Source organism: Magallana gigas, chromosome 9 (assembly GCF_963853765.1).
Source record: "Magallana gigas chromosome 9, xbMagGiga1.1, whole genome shotgun sequence".
NCBI classification, from domain to species: domain Eukaryota; kingdom Metazoa; phylum Mollusca; class Bivalvia; order Ostreida; family Ostreidae; genus Magallana; species Magallana gigas.
Genome location: NC_088861.1, coordinates 39,961,248 through 39,976,178, shown reverse-complemented (window position 1 = coordinate 39,976,178; position 14,931 = coordinate 39,961,248). Strand labels below are relative to the sequence as shown.

The following is a 14,931-nucleotide window of genomic DNA, read 5'->3' as shown; positions in this document are numbered from 1 at the left end:
CACGAACGTATATGAATATATCATTTTTTTCAGTTTACATTTTTCAAATCTGCCCGCTCTAAATGTCCAGCCAAAATAAACTGCCTGATGCATTTGTTTCTTTATTTTCATTTTAAAGAATAGGTTAAGAAACCAATTACGAAAATTTTGGGACACAGTATATACAAAATGAACAAAATATATGGTTCAACATATTATACATTAAGTCATATTGATGTGCAAAATGTTAATTCCCGCGCCTGCGCGGGATATCATCTAGTATGTTATGTGTATATGTATGTCTTTTATATCTTTAAATGTATGTATCCATATATGTTAGGGTGCCCGGGTCTATAGTACCCGGCTGGGATTGAGTATTATTAAAAATATGTGCATTTGTTTAATTAGCAACAATTGGCAACATTAATAATTATCGATTAGACGTATTACGGGAATTGGGGCATAAATTTCTATCTACAATAATTGCCATTATCACATTCTTGGATTTTATATGATGTTGTTAAACAACTTTTACGTTTGTTTTTCATGATTGTTATTTACACAAAATCTTTATCTTTAGGAATTAAGACATTTTGCAAATAAACTACAAGATGCCTGCACCAGAATAACTGCTTACACCTTTGGTATGCACAATTTTAGTTTTGTTGGATAGAACGCTTGCGAAGCACGACATCTGGTGAGAAAATGAGATAGAACTTTCTAGAACGGGGTAACCAAGAACGCAGGCCTAGGTTGACAGATCAAAGTCATGGTGAAAAGTGTAGGACGAGTTCATCATGCATCACGGGCAGATAGGACAACTCTGGTAAATACAAAACAGCTAGTTTATAAATAAAATGGAATAATTAAAAGCGTTTTTTGTTTTGATGAAAAAAACCTTTTTCAGAACGGGGTGCCCAGGAACGTGGGCTGACTAACTAACGTCAAGGCGGAACGTGAAGGGCGAGTAAACGGTCGGGTAGATACTTTGGATCTGTCAACTTTGGTTTTAAATATGCAAATAAATATGCCTACACAAAACACTAGCTTTTTATACCACGACAGATTGGTAGTAAACCTTTGCCATTAATTTGCAAACAATGAACAAATGAACCGATTTTGTTATGCTAAAATGGGTAAATTGAATTATGAAAGGGGAGAATGACACCCTCCCCGTTTTTTTTCTAAACACATTTTTTATCTACAATTCTAATTTGGGACTGTTATGAAAATTGTAATGTAATTTGACCTAAAACACCAAATTTAGAGATTCGACGTACGCACTCAATACCTACTCACTGGTTTAAAATAAAAAAGAAAAGTTCTTTTTTTTTCAACCCTGCAACAGAAAGAATTAAGGCCACGTACATGTATATAACATCAATTTCAGTTTGGATTTTTCACCCCTGTCCGCTCCTCTAAATATCCAGTCATGCAGTTAGTTTTTTATTTTGATTTTAAAGAATAGGTTAAGAAAGCAAATAAGAAAAAAATTGGACACAGTATATACAACAATGAACAAAAAATATGGTTCAACAAAATTATAAACATTGTATCATATTAATGTGTAAAGTGTTAACTCCCGCACTTGAGCAGGATATCATCTAGTAAAATATAACTCTTTCAACACTGAAATTCTTGTTATGATTTTTTTTATCCTTCCGAACTAAGATAATCTACGGGACAAACCCCTAGATAGTTCTGTTACAATAAGAAGACGATAGTGCGTGTTTCGTTTTTGTTCTTCTTTTACCAGTTTTCTAACGTCTCGAGTATTTACCATAAGTATTTTTTAAAAAAATGAATATGAAAGCATATAGAAAATTACAAAGTTGCAAATATAGTTTCAGAATCAATTTATTAAAGTGACCTAAAATTGGACACGATTAGTACAAAAAATTAAAATATTTTCCAATTTTTATGGTTAGAGTAGTAAATGAATGCCTTTAATGCTTGTCCAAACTATGAAAGTCAAGTTACGAACGAAATTCAAAGCTTAAAAGTCTTTTTTTCCGAGCAAGATATGACGCTTTATGAAAAACGTACTCAACATATTTAATTAAACTAAAATGCACTGTACCGAATTAGATTGTTACATATTGTAATATTATTGTTTTTTTTTTAAATTTCATTATGATAATGGCATGTGTATATAATATATATGCAAATTTACATATTAAGATATTAAGCTTATGTAATGTACTTATACATGAAGGTATACTAAGGGGTTTCATTGCAATAGCTAGACTCACATAGAACTGTCTGCTAATCAAAGATTATCATACTCTTCATTTTAAAGATTACAAAATTAATGTTTTTTCTATTCAATATGCAATTAACAGGCACTTACGAGAGTTATGTGAGAATTGGGGTTAGTATTTAACATGGAAGTGGGGGTTACATGTTTGTTTAATACTTTCTAATACGTACAGCATTTTTTCATTTAATATTTTATGCAATCGTCATGTATTTACATCAAATATGATTTTTTTTCTTATTTCTTCAGAAAATTAACTATATTTTAATAGCTCTAAACTGAAAAGACCGAAATCTACCATATCAATTGACACGATGTAAGAGTTTGATTTTTCCCATTCTAATAACTTTTAAAACGTGCTTTAAATTACATTGTTTAGCTAATATATTGTTAACTTTTATTTTAATACCTATGATTAATGATTCAAGAGGGACCGATGGCCGTGGCCATTTTTGGAATATACTGATCCTCTTTAAAAGAAGAGCTCTATTTAAAGATATATGTCAAAAGTAAGATGCATGTTTGTAATTCCCGGTCTAAAAAAAAAATAAGATGGACAACTTAGGACCTACAGTACCTCCCATAGTAAAAGAAAAGTCTGCAATTTTTACTGCACAAAAAGTTGCCCTAGTTTTTGACTGGTTAATCTTATTTTCAAACACATTCCTTACAAATATTTGATTTCCAAAAAAAATTCTGACACTTTACCACGGATATCGTCACTTAAATTGCCTCTGATATTTTCTTAAACACCATCACCAGTCCTGTACAGCGAAGTGATGCTGTTTGTTTACATGTACAAATGGTGACTCTTGATCTCGACGTGAATTTAAAATTCTAAACAATTTTCAAAGGTCGTTTAGCGTGTTAGGGAGAAAGTCCGACAGTATTAGTGGTTAATTATCCAAAGAAGTTTATGGTACTATTTTCCCCCACACAATCTGTGTTTAAAAAAGGTTGTACCAGGGATGTATACTCTCAAAAAATTTAGGACGTTAATTAACTTTCTATAGTTTTTTTATAGTCTTTAACGACTTAAAAACATTTGATATGAGACGAGACTTAGAATAAACGGAAGTCAGTGATGATTACCGTTTTTTTTTAAATTGCTTATCACTTATGGTTCATTTTTAAATATATTGAAGTAAGATATCTTGTTGAAAAAAAAAATCAGTAAATCCATGTTACAAATGACATGCGGACTGTGCAAGTACCATATCGTAAACAGAAATTTTAATTAACTAAACATCTTTGTAAAGTAAGTTTAGATTTTGATCGACCATATTTTATCACCTTAACGAGGCCGGGTCTAATTTTTTCTGCCCTAGATTTTTGATTGAAATTTTTTACAAGAATTTCTAGTGATGTAATTATTTACCACACCGTTTGTTTAAGGGGTCATCTCAAAGTTTGTTAATTTTTAACATAGGACCCTATGGGATTTTGCTTGAAATGTACCAAATTTGCACATTTTTTAAACTTCTGCCCTAGGGATTTCTTTTTTTTTTGCTCTACATATTAAAGTTATTGCTAAAGGCATCAAATTGTCAAATAAAAAAAAACCTTTTACCTCCTGGTTTGTTCCAGGGGTCTTATCAAAGTTATTTTTTGTACGCCCAATTTCCAAGTTTGTCAGATAATGGCTATTTTTTATTTGACAAAGACGGAAATGGTGATCTTTATTGTGTTATTAAAACATTACGACATATTTAAGTAATAGATAAATATATAACATCACATATTTAGGGTAATTAATATAAAATACATAGTTAATGTTTTGAAATAAATGAATTAAGTGATATTTAGGCGGGTTAAGAAAACGTGACAGAGGGTTAGACTTGCTGAACCCTCTTCACGTTTTCGACCCGAGCCCAAATATAGCTTATACTTCGAGGCATTTATGTTTATTCCACAATATAATATCAATTTTACACATCAAACGAGCTATTTTCAACAAATTCGCTGAATATCTGCAATTAAAACTATCACGCCATGGCGTCAACAAAGCAATACAAATGAAACGCTGTGCAAAAGCGTGCGTAGTCGTTCTGTACTCGGCCTCGTTAAAATATACAAAGAATGACTCCTTATCACTTATACATCTTTTAGTTATTTTTCAATCAAATATTGAAGGATTGGCATTTTTACGTCATTTGCATTTCGTATAATTATGCAAACTCTGACCTGCGCCCCAACTGCATCTTTGATATACTGTATTGAACTATACGTGTACGTTACAAAATCGAGTCGTATTCTGTTATTACAGACAAAGACGTTAGAAAATATAAATATATGCACATCAATACATTATGTAGTACACTCTTCAAAAGCCGCATTTATAAATATAAAACACACCTCTTGTACACAATTTTATAAGGTTTAATAATCGTCTACAGTACTCTCTTAAATGCTTTGTGGCAACGAACTTTGAAAAAAAAATGCAAAGTGCGTTATGAAGGTACATCAACATTTTTTAGTATTGAGACACCTAACGCACTTTGAAAAAAAATATGTATAAATCACAAATTCTGGAATTGCTTTCCTAATTTGTTGATAGTATTATAATTTGTTAACACTAATAAATCTAATTTACCGTCTTTGAGAACAAGGAAGGAGGTGGGGGTGGGGGTTAACCAAAGATACAGGTAAATTACCATACATCATTTAATTGGTTACAGAAACGCCTCATACCCTTCTGTTTACATTCCAAAACATATAGGATTTTCATCAACTTGGAGTTAATGTTTAAAGGGGCATGACCACGATTTTGGTCAAATTCTATTTTTCTGATTTTATTTTTTACAATGCTTTAGGAATGCATTTCTTATGATGAAATAAAATTTGTGAGTCAGTCGTAGAGTAATAGCCAAGATACAGAGCTCACAATTCTTTGCCATGTAAACAAGGCTCGTGCGCTGTTTTTGTTTACATAGCTTTAATATAAAAGTAAAAAATCTTTTTCAAGCTGATTAATTTATCTTCTTATTCATTTTAAGCATAAATAAACATTTCCTAACGTTTAACACATTCATTTTAGGCCTTAAACTCGAATTTTCACTTCAAAATTCAAAATGTAAACAAAGATTTTGTTTACAAAGCAAACAATAGTAAGCTCTGTAACTCGCTTATAACTCAACGAATGACACTCAAATTATGGTTGCCTATTAAAAAAGCCTTACTGAAGCCTTGCAAACATTAAAATCGGAAAAAAAATAACTGTTGACCAAAATCGTGACCATGATTCTTTGAGATAAAAAAAATCCACTTTGTTGTAAATAAGGCACACTAATATTGCAAAAAAAAAAAAAAAAAAAAGAGCTGGTAAAACAATAATTTCTCCAATGGTTTGCTAGAGAATCTATAAGTGTTTCAACTAAAACCCTCTTTTCAAATTCTAATCAGATCACTTCATTGTAAAAAAAAAATTACATGTACATTGACAAACATTTAATTATTATAAACTTAAAAATAAGCATTAGGGTGTAGGGGTTTTTTTTTTTTTGGCAATGTTCCTTTTCTCACATCATGTTGCTGCATACACAAAGGGTAATGCAGTTGCTAAACGATGCAGTTTATGTCATATTTGGATAATTCAAATCTCCTGAGATGTTCTTTATCTAAATTGTCAAACTACATATAAGCTTATGAGAAAGGAAAAATGAAATTAATCGAGAAACTGTTTAAGTTTCTGAGAATGCATTGGCTTCTTTCATTAAATATATATCCTTTTAAGCTTAGGCAGGTTAAAACAATCATTTATTCTATAAAAAATATTATTTCGACAAAACCCTGAACATTTTTTTTTCAAAGTGTGTTAATATCGACAATACACCGCGCTTTGAAAAAAAAATATATTTTTTCAAAGTGCGTTGACTTGGTCCAAAAATTAACGCACTTTAATAAAAATCTCAAAATGCGTAATTTTTCAAAATGCGTTGTAACAATTTACCTCAGCAACACGAATTAATAGACTTATATATCGATGCATGCATGTTTTTTTTTTCTTCTGAATATCATTATATTGCAATAACAGTACAAATAATTCAGTTCTGGTCTCTTCTTCTTGCAAGTCAAATGTTCGTTCATTTACATATTTTCTAGGAACTAGATTTGGACGGATTAACAGGTTTTAAATATTCCATGCACAAAATCAGATATTCATCAATACCGGTATGTATCCGATTGGTTTTACTGACTGGTATATCTATGTGTAAAAATATTTGTAAATAATTAAAAACAATATAATAAACCGAAGATTTGTCCTGATATTTGATCATAAACATACGTCATTGTCAAATTCGCTCTCACCGTCGGAATTGTGTTGAGGCGTTTGAGAAAAATATAACAAGTACGATGGAATCACACGCGTCTTTATTATCCAAAATGAATGCTTTCTTCCGTAGGCACATTCTGACCGGTGATATAAGTTAAGAATTTAGACAACAATCTTCACTTGACCTCCTTTTCTGCCGCTTAGAGAGCTCACACCCCGTGTACAACATTGTATATACCTCGCATGTTGTAGTAAACGTGGTGATACATGCCAGGATTGTCAACATGTGTAACCGTGCTGTTTCATACTCCAGAGACGTAACATTGCGTCTGCCGCATTTTGGAGTATACTCCAAATAGTACATGTACTAGGACATCTACGTGCATGGTACAATTTTAAGTTTGCATGACATTATAGTAGTATGCTCTTATTTGTCTTGGTGGTTGCTCATTTCAACTGTATGCATTTTTTGTTTTTATTTTCGAGAAAAGAAGTCAATCTCAATCTTTGAAACTAGCCGGGAAGCAACCGCTTCTCTCGAATCCTCCCTCCAAGCCCTGGAGTGCAGATTCTCTCGTAGTTTAATTAAATCTCGCACCCAAGTCATTGTAGCACATCCCTGGCCCTTCAAACACACTTCGTGCATATCGATCCTTGGAGCATCCTACTACACCACCTTAGCATCTTCAAGATCTGGCCGAGCGAATTTTAGTTATCTTGGGTCAAAGACAAAGGGAATCCTGCTCGATCCCAGGAGATGGAAGGTACATTTTGTTTTCAATAATGATAATCAACTGGGACATATATAATGTACCCAACAATATCAGGAATAACATTGCTAATCAGGAATGCGCTAAGTTGGTATCTTTGAACAACATAATGAGTAGAACGGAAACTGACTTAAGGTATTGATCCATACCCCACTACAAAAATAAAATATGTACAGAATTTTTTTCATATTTCTCAAACGTGTATCTGGGGATACATCCTCATCAAATCTTATAAAGTTCACTGTTCCATCAGTATAATAATTATAAAAGCTGAAGCCGTTGCTAAAAATAAAACCAATTGCCGAAAACGGTGTTTTTTTTCTATACATTAAGAATATTAGCCTAAGCCTGAAATTTGACTTTCAAAACAATCATTTGTTGGCTGATATCCTATGTAAAATGAACAAATTTATTTTTCAAAAAGAATAATTTCATGTTACACATGCTTATTTATAAAAAAAAAAGATAGATAAATTTGCTACCAATGAGATGAAATCAAACAAATTTTCAATGAGAATTTTAATATCTAATAATTTCTTTTACCTACAAAATTCTCTGAAATATTGATTATGTTTACCCCTCAAAGCTCTTAATCAATTGCACATAAAATTCCCCAAACGATTGGCCTTTTCAGGATCACAATGGGTGTATTTTTGGTAAAAATCATTAAAATAAAATTTGAAAAAAAAGTTCGTTTTAAATACATTGTTGAAAAGGTTTATCATTTCAATTCTCTAAAAAGTATGTTTTACTTTATATTTTTGTTAAATACAAAAATTGATTTGAACATACCGTTGATCAATCTGTATCAATACATCGCATAAGATGGTTTCTTTTTGGATATCGGTGAGTATTATAGATCGAGATCGTGGGTAAAAATTACAGTCATATACGCGAGAAACGCTTATCACCTGATATGGTTTCAAGACAAAACCTCTATTCAACTATTTGTAATGATTTTAAAGACTATTCTAGGAAATGAAATAACCTTTCTTAAACGTATAATTTTAATAGGGATGTCAACGAGTACCCGGTTAACCGGGTACTCGATCGAACGTCCGAGTATCGAATACTAAAAATGGTACTCGGTTACTCGGATGTATATTTTTTAATATTTCTAACTTTATTTAATAATGCATTTAAACATCGGTTTTAAAACTTTAAATGTCCATTGCACTTGTACATACAGTAATTAGGATTTCCTACGCCTCTAAATGTGCTAAATGACCGTTATCGCCCGTGGCAGTGTTTATATTGTAATTATCGTGACCAAGCACCTGTTACCTAGCTTTTTTCACATTTGGCTGTCTTCTACCCTTAATGTTGGCTTACTTTAATGATTTGTTTTCACTGAACATCGTTGACATAGTCTATTATATAAATTAGATAGCACACAGTAGAGAAATTGAACAGACCTAAAATGCCGCCACCGGCTTCAAAGGTCTGGAAATACGAAGTGCTCATAATTCTTACAACAGAAACACACTTACGGGGTCCCCAACTTCCTTTTGGATCATGTGGTTTTACAAAAGTTACAAAAGTGACCCAGGTTTTACAGTTATCAATGTACTTACACTTTTACCGAGTACCCGGGTACTCGATCGGAAAAACGTCCGAGTAACCGAGTACTAAAAATTGACCGATTTGACATCCCTAAATTTTAATTATAAAAAAAAAATGGGGGAACATATATTTCTGCTTGTTGCTAAGCGTATATAATAAAGATGGTAAAGCTTTAACAAGTAGGCTAAATTATTCCCATTTGTGTATTTATCTCCCTTATTGCACTGGAATCGATCTCAGTCAGGATTTTATTTTGGATATTTATGGCTGTTCAGGGATTTATGTTCAAAGATTCGAAATAAATTCAACCTTACAACGCAATGATGTGTATACAGGAAGCAATGAGCGGTCTATATTTTCAAAAAGAGTACACAATCGACATCGACACAGCTAAGTAATGTTTCTTTCCGTTGATTAGAAATATTTGGAGTTGTCAGGATTTTAATTGGTTAGTTTTAAATCAATAAATCAATTTTTAGGTCAGCTTGGTTTCTTTGTTAAAATTTAATACATCTTTCAGGTTTCAATAAGATCGGGCACAGTCAAGACGTAATAACGCGTGCATTACTTCAGACGTTGTTTTGTGACGTATGGATAATTACTTGAACCCTTTCAACGCCAAAAAGACAAAAATGACGTAACCCGTCGTAATGCCAAAACGATGTACGTTTTTGATACTTATCTAGAATTTATCTGAAAAAGTATATAAACGTGTGGGTAAATAAATGTATGGTAAATAAAAAGTTTATGTTTTTTATTAATTGTATCTATCATATAGCTTAAATTGACGTCATTTTACCCTGAATTAAGGACGTTGTTTACTCAGGGTTTGAGTTCTCAAATCCGGATTGTTAAAAAGTTCAATTTCATGAGTACAATTGGTTTAAATACAAAAAGTATTTATGAAATGAATTATTAATGACATAACAATCGAAATGTTTACTAAATTATGGAATTAGGCTCTGACAAAGTTTGACTTTTAGCAAAACAGAGGAAATTCGGATTACATTTTCAAGATTTTGTTTTCCACTAAAATATTCTTGGTAGTACTATAATTTTTAAAGTTAAGATTTTATTTGGTAGTCAACATAATTTTGCATATTTTCTGTTGGTTTTATCTTGCGTTTTCATTTAGATAATCGTATGGCACACACTACAAAAATATTGAAAAATGCTCAAAAATGATTAAAGACACCATATCTCAACAATTTGATCATTGACCTCATATAAATTTTATGCCAGCAGAGAAAGGTCAATATACTTAGTTTTATACTTTAAATGTTTTAGCGTTATCATCATTCAGTTTTTTGTTATATTGAATCAAAAATGGATAGTAATTTGAAAACTGATAGAGGAAATTCGGACTAGCATATCTATAAAAATTGTGAATGAAAAGTTAATGCTTTGTATCCATTTAATGTCACTACCATTCATAAACTGTATTTCATTTGTTAAAGAGTTAAGCAATTTGTATTATTTTCACAATTAAGAAAATCTCAATCATTGTGTAATTGTTTATGGTTTTTTCTTAAATTTTCTAAAAATATTCAATGGCCATTACCTCAAAAAGTAGGTCATTGACCTCCTTTTTTGAAAGTGAAGAATAACACTACCATGTAAGGTCTATAACACACAATAGTTGGTTTTTCATTATCATAAGTGGAATTTTTTTTCATTCTGAGTAAACGTCATCCTTAACGTCAAAATTGGACGATATTTGATTGCGCTAACAATTTTCGATGACAAACAGTTCTGACACTGGGCTGACGTTGTTGCATCCGACGCAGACGTTTCCGACTAAGAAAGTGGAGCAGTAGGTGCTGTTTTTAGAGGTATGTTGTTAAGTGTAGTTGAGCCTGATACATTTCAACTGCTGGGCCCGTCAACTTTGACCCTTGTATATCAATTATGGACTTTTTGTGAAATTCTTGCATGTCGATTAAATATGATATAATAGATATATTAGTAGGAGAAACAATTCGTAACGCAGGCCAAAAAATCGCCTAAAAAGCAGACCTCCAAGTATATTTGGTTGATATTCTCGTTTTCCAAACTGGCTTCTGGTGAGACCTGACGAAATGCTTGCTTTTATTGAAATAATTTTGAGCATGGAGAAAAGGTCTTACTGGGATTCTTTTAAAACGCATTGCCAATTTAGATGTTCCAGAGCCCGGGTGGCGTAAGTACAAAATTCACAACATGACAAAGTTGTCGTGTTGTGAATTTAATGTCTACTGCCACCCGGTAAATTCAAAATTCACAACATGACAATGACATTCTTTCTATTTGTCATTAAACATGTTCTCTTTAAAAATACGAGAAAAATACGAAAAGAAATCAAAAGTGTCTTCTGTAGGTCAAAATCAAGATATCTGTGTAGACGTTCTCATTGTTGTCTTCAAAGGCGGGCATCAGTTAAAAGTATATTTCCAACAAGAAGGCCAATCGATGGGGTATAAAGTATAAAGATTCAATTGCTACCGCGACACATTCCTGGTTCAGCCAAACATGATCCATCTAAAATTCCATCAGCAACTCTGCCGGGAATTGATAGGGGGATACAGACAGGGTAGCAGAGACAGGCAGATAACCTGGTACCTGTACAGAACAGAACTTTAGCGCGAGGCATTTTCCGTCCGTCATTCTAGACGGAAAAAGGAAGAAGTGCGTAGTGTGTGCTGAAAATGACCGTTTCAAGAAAAGTATTCTTTAAATGGCATTTTGACCCATTAGAAATATTCATGTTTGAACAAATGTACATGTATTTCTTTTTTCGAATGTATGGTTTTTTTTTGCTCTGGCTTCCCCTACAGGAACCTCAGACCTGTTTAGATCATATGTAAACACAACCCGTATTGGGGCAAGTTTGGTCAGTGGATTGGATTGGTGCGATTACGACACTCAATTCAGACTCAAGAAAAAGTGCAACTAATCATTACTATCTGCTATAGCTGACCAGGAGATATGCGCTTATTCAGGCAAGTGTTTTCAGAAACACGCCAGCTCCCAACAACTGTTCCAGACTATTCTGCAACATCCAACTAAAAAAAACTGCTAAACTGTTTTCTATACGAAAACACCAAGACAACATACCTGACATCGGTGCAACAGTTTAGTTTATTTTGCCATGCTTATGAGCGTAATCAAATTGTCCACCAAACAGCAATGACTTGCTCAACTTTATGGCGTATTCCTCATTTAAACAATTCTTACCAGACACAGTTAAATCAGGAATATCTCAGAATTGCAGAATTCAAGTTTTTTTCGGACACAAAATTATTTATCTTACAACGTATTAGTTGGTTTTGGTCGTATAAACACATAGTGTAACATCCACAAACTCATTATTATCCTTTAACGTCTAATTTCTATCCTTCCTAAACTCTGCCGATCAAACTATGAATCAATTCTTTTGAGTGCACTATTTTGCACAGCATTTTGTTGGTGGTACTTTAGAATAGAAGTCTTATGAGAACAACCAAGGCACCAATACAAGTTGACGATTGTATGCTTACAACAAGCGATAGGATCATTATAACCTTAATACACTCTACCACTGACCAAAAGGGAATTAAAATGCGTCACAATGACTTCAGTGCCTTCTAGTTTCTAGTCAATCTGCCCTATCCAACATCTGCACACATTAGAAGTGGAAAACATTACAGTGTTTTTAATTTTACTACGTTCGCGATCGGACGGTTTCCAGCGAGCATAAAGCCTCTGTTAACATTGTGCATTAATAATATTAGTTTTTTTTCGTAGCAATTAAATGGATTAAGACAGTTCGTTATCATGACTTCAATAAAGATGAAAAATCATACGAAAGAAAATGATAACTATACATTTTCATTCCTCAAAAGAATTATATTTGATAAAGTCGTGATTTAAAAAAAAGAAATTTCGATCATACGTAACATTAAAACCACCACAAACGGTAGAAAAAACACCAGGTTGTGAATTTTGAGTCGCGAGGAATTAAAGATATTTGCAGTAAATAAGTAATTTAAGGTCACATGCCCTGGGGCTTTTTTTATTCATTTGTATGGCGATCCAGTGACCAGATATAAAACAGAATCTGTATCTAATAACGTTATTTGTGTGCTAGGTTTAGACACCAAAATCTATCAAACTCATTATTTTCGCATCAGTGCAGCTACTATAGCATTGAATGATTCATTTTTGACGTCGTCGTGTCAATAACTGCCGTCAGGTGAGCAGACAAATTGAATAACGCGCGTTAGCGCGTTATGATAATTTGTCTGCTCACCTGACGGCAGTTATTGACACGACGACGTCAAAAATGAATCATTTAATGCTTATATTTACATTCCCTTACTGAAGAAATCAATTGTTTACTTAAATAAATCGATATAAAGTGCAGATCACGGAGGGAGTGAATAAGTAACAGCAGGAACAGCTGTTTTGTAAAACCGGTTTAAACTGGTTTTCACATAGACTGTTGAAATGAGATCGACGAGCATGAAAATATAATCCATGATAAATAACTCTTGAAATGGTGCTTTAAACAATAAAGTCAACTTGTTTGTTGAATAATTATAAAACATGGTGTTTTTACAACATTCATGAAATACATTTTTTAACAAATAACATAGAAATCACTGTTTGAGAACTACTTATGTAAATTACTCGTAAATTCATACGCAGTGAATAGGTGTTGCATTTAGAGGCATTTAAACGTCACGGAATTTAATGGAAAAACACAGTAGAATGTCAATATTAGTGCATTGGTTAGCGAAATGAGGCAAAAGAATACTTTTGGGAAAGGGCTTTAAAAATCACTGAACATTATAGGTAGGTGCATAAGAAGTAAAGCATATTGCTAGCATCTATATAGTACAAAAAAGATGGGTTGTAAAATTTATTAACCTTTAATTTTACTCATGATTTCCTTATTTTCTCTTCCATTTCTTAAATGCCTCCCAATTTAGTATTTGTGTGTAAGGGGGGGGGGGAGCAACTCAACTATAATTCAGTTATTTAATTTTATTAAATTTGTAAATCTAAAGAGCATGTCTGCTGCGAGAAAAAGCTCCCCGCCCCCCCCCCCCCCATCCCGGTCCCCTGATGCTACGTGCCTGCTTTTGCCTGGCAAGGCATTCAATTTTTCTAATTCGCCTTCCGCTAAAAAGGCATCGTGCAATATTTCTAGCAGGGTAAAGGGGGATACGTGGTGAAATTTTGGCAGAAAATAAAGTCTTTACTAAAGGTATAGGATTTTCCCATTTCCTTGTTTTTCCTTTTTTTCTATATGAGGTCGTATTTTGTGTTTCAACAAGGCTTGCAGACTTTCATTTCAAAACCCACCAAAATGTGTCACAAAATACAGGAGAGTTGGTGCTATGACTAGTTAGTGGGTCATTGTCGTTGTCATACGTTGTTGTTACTGCATTGCTTATCTGATTGTTTTTTACTCATTTGCACTTATATACCCAGTCAGGTTGAAATTTGCAGGCAATGTTTTTGCCTAGGATGGACGTTTTGTCACGTAACAGTAATCAATATTTTATAGCTAAGTTCAAACATTACGTTTTTGTTGATAGCCTCATTATGAACAAGGGCCATTTTCGGCCGAAAAATTCCGTGTTTTAAAACCCAATAGCGTTAGTCATTATCAAACGCCGGGGTTTGAACTCACGATATTCGGAATATAATCTCCTAGCAGTAAGCGGTTAGTGCGCTAACCACTCGGCCATCTAAGCATAAAAGATCTTTTTTTTAAGTAAACTACATAGTCGTTGGAGATTGAGAGGTGGAATACAGTTAAACGACATTTTAAGAGGAACAGAGCGATACACATAGCATATATATATATATATATATATATATATATATATATATATATATATATATATATATATATAAATGTAATATTATAACTCTTAGACTAACGTATACCTGCCTATAGTGAAGGAATTACATATAAAAACACAACGCAATTCACTATAATGGAGCCCGCGAGGTTTGTGAATGTTAAAATAAATCAAAGTTTAGAAATTACATGAAGTCAAATGTCATACTATAAGATCACTATTTGAAGGGAACAATTTTAAATAACATTCTATATAAAA

At 32.8% G+C, this 14,931-nt stretch overlaps 1 protein-coding gene across 1 annotated transcript in view; it reads right to left on the bottom strand.

Annotated features, from left to right (window-relative positions):
* The window catches only part of LOC117690630 (deoxynucleoside triphosphate triphosphohydrolase SAMHD1-like), a 71,699-nt gene that overhangs the window by 9,776 nt on the left and 46,992 nt on the right, over positions 1–14,931 (bottom strand). The gene's annotated exons all lie outside the window — the stretch shown is intronic.